Below are 2,968 nucleotides of genomic sequence, written 5' to 3'. Positions count from 1 at the left end.
CAGCATAGTGCCAAACACAGAGTAGATGTTCAACAAATATTTGTCGAAGGACTGAGTCTGACTGTCAATCACAGTTTATGCCCAGCATTCGAGGTAGGCAGTGGGGACACAAAATTGATAAATGCTTTCCAAAGGAAGCAGGAAGCAACTCGATATTTTAGTTAGCCTCCAGAGGCTTTGCCACGGGTCAGTGTTCAGCTATCACAAAGATTTTAAAATAGATTGGACAGAGCACATGGAAACCTCCCACCCACTCCTACCCATCCCTGCCTTTCTGTTGCGCCCCAGATATTAAAGGGGCATATTAGCACGCCAAGTTTACCATCTTTGGGTTGCCTCTAAAGCACACTGGGGGCAGATGGCAACTGGCCAGTCTCCTGACTATACAGCAGAGCTTTTTAAATACCCTAGACCTTGTTTCATATGTATATGATATTAGTATTGTCACATTTCCTCCTTCATTGAGCACTTGAGATCATGGAAATACAATGTAGCAGAAGATCATGAAGGGTTTTTTTTTAAAAGGATGGCAGGGAAGGAAACTAACATTAGTTGAGCATCTCCTATATGCCCAGTGCTTTCTTTACTTTGTTTTCTCTTTTTATCTGTATCATAACTGGTGAGGTAGATATAATTATTCATTTTACAGATTAGGAAACAGGCTGGGTGATGGGGTAAGAGTTTGCACTGCCCTACAACTAGCTTGTAGCATGCAGTAGGGCAGGGGTGGGAATTTCTCCAGTCTCATTCCAAAGCCCTTGTCAGTAGCCATTGCACCAAGCTGCTTCTCCCATCATATAAAAATGTCCTTCTCTTGGAAATGTGCTGGCGATCACAATCCAGACATGCAAAGGACAGATATCTCTTGGACCATATTCTCTACAGTTATTTTTTAAATAATTGCTATCACAAGTCAGTAGCTGTTACCATGATTTGGGGGAAGTTGCCAGAGGAAGCAGAGGCTTTCTTTGGGCATCTTGAGTACCTGAAGAAGGAACTCAAGTTCTCACCTCTTAATTAACTCTGGCTGTGCTGCGGCAGCAACGCAAGGGAGACCGTCCCTGTAAAAGTGGTAAGGGTGTGAAATAACTTCAGGGTAGGCAGGGAGGGAGGCCACGGACCCCAGAGAGACCCCGGAACAGGTGAGGGGAGAGTGGGGAGAAGACCAGACAACACTGCAGAGAGACGGGAGAGAAAGCCAAAGAGGGAGGAAAGAGAACAAAAGGCAAGTGGGGTAGAGAAAACTCGGGACAAGGAAGGGAAAAGTTTGAGAAAGGGGGAGAGAAAGAAAGCAAGAACGGTAAGAGGAGACCGATAAAAATACTGAATTGAGAGAACTCGGAGAATTCGAGAAAGAAAAGGGGAAAAGAGGAGAGACGATGGAGAAAGGAGCGGAGAGGCAGGAGGGAAGGGGAGAGAGGAAGACATTGGAGAGAACAGAGTCCCGGGTGAACCCAGAGGTTGGTGAGTGGCCCCAGGAGGACGCTCATCACCTGCGTGGCGCCCCCCCGCGCCGTGGTGCGGCCCTGCTCCCAGCGCCTGTGCGCCGCCGCTCGCCCGGCCGCGTAGGATTGGCTCCCGCCTCCCATTCATGTAACCTGCGTGTGCGTGTGCGTGTGTGTGTGTGTGTGTGTGTGTGTGTCTCTCTCGCCCTCTCTGTCTGTGTGTAAGAGAGCGAGGGTGGGGGACGGAGGCAGGCAGGCGAACAGGCAGGGAGGGGAAGAAAAAAAGGAGGGAAGCTATTAAACACACTCACACACGCGCGCGCGTACACACCCTCCCCAACCCCCCAGAAGCCTCGGGATTGCAGCTGTTTCATGTGGGGCAGCAGTGCTGGCAGGGACGCCGGCCGGGAGCGGCCGAGAGCGGGAGCCCGGCGTGCGCGCGCGGCTGGAGGATCGCTGGCGCTCCGCTCCCCACGGGAGCTATTGTTGGTCTCGCTGGAGCTGAGCGCAGAGCTGGGACCTGCTCCTTCCAGGGTGTCCACGGGCTCGCAGAGCAGAGGAACCGTGCCGCCGAGTGCAATAGGAGCCACTGGCACGGCGCCTTGCCTCCCTGGTGCCCTCCTCCTCGCTTCTCCGGCGGTGGCAGTCTGCAGCCACGGTAAGGCGGCGTGATCCGCTCTACGGAAAAGCGCCTTGGGGACCGCGGCGGCGCCTCGCTGGCTCTCTCGCTTCTCTGCGCTCACTAGCTGTGGCAGGGTCCGGGCAGCTCCCGCGGATTCCGGAGGCTCTGGGGGACGCTCTCCTGCTTCCCCGGCCCGCACTGGGGATGGAAGAGAGGGAGGCTGGAGCGCGGGTTGCCGGCGAAGCGAGCCAGTATGAAGCCCGGAGCCTCTGCCGCTGCAGCCCCTGGAGCCCTCCGCGGACTGGAGCCTGAGAGCGAGGGTGAGGGGAGGGCAGGGTGGTTGGCGCGGGCCCGGGACTCGGGACAGAGGATGGGAGGGAGGCAGCGCGCCCCGGGTTCGTCTGTCTCGCCGGGATCCCCTTGCCTCCCCGGCACTAGTGCCCGCAGCCCCTCTGCAGACCCGCCCGCCCCAGGGCCCCGGAGGGCGCTGGAGGAGCCCGCGAGGCGGCGCCGAGCTCCGGCGGCTGCAGCCTGCCCTGCGGGGCGAGCGCTGGCTGCAGTGTCCCCTTCCGCGCAGCAACTGGAGCGGAGAACCAAGAGACAAGACTCAAGCCCCGCACCCTCTGCAGCGGGCGCGGCGTTCGCCTCTCCTCGCCCGCCGCCTTGCAGCGGTGTTTACGTTCCCCTCAGAGTGAGTTGAGTCGGCAGCCGCCGGGTGGATGCTCGGAGCGCTCCGGATTTGAGTGTGAGTGAGTGTGTGAGTGTGTGTGTGTGACTACTTGCACCCCAGGCTTCGAGAAATGTGCTCTGGGTTGAAATGTGATCACCGAGCTCCTTAGTCATTTTCCTTGAGATTTAAAAATGCAGTCTATTGGAGGAGCAGACGGAAAGGTGGTATCGC

General features: G+C 56.7%; 1 protein-coding gene across 5 annotated transcripts in view; it reads left to right on the top strand.

Moving 5' to 3' along the window:
- Positions 1 to 1,993: 1,993 nt before the first annotated feature.
- TENM4 (teneurin transmembrane protein 4) overlaps positions 1,994 to 2,968 on the top strand; it is a 685,723-nt gene continuing 684,748 nt past the window's right edge. For all 5 annotated transcript variants that reach the window (XM_039848158.1, XM_039848157.1, XM_039848160.1 and 2 more), the window contains exon 1: positions 1,994 to 2,103. The gene's annotated coding sequence lies outside the window, so the exon portion shown is untranslated. The remainder of the gene's footprint in view (positions 2,104 to 2,968) is intronic.

This window comes from Pteropus medius, unplaced genomic scaffold, assembly GCF_902729225.1.
Source record: "Pteropus medius unplaced genomic scaffold, Ma_sr-lr_union100, whole genome shotgun sequence".
NCBI classification, from domain to species: Eukaryota; Metazoa; Chordata; class Mammalia; order Chiroptera; family Pteropodidae; genus Pteropus; species Pteropus medius.
The sequence above is the reverse complement of the archived record's forward strand: the minus strand, read 5'-3'. Positions and strand labels throughout refer to the sequence as shown.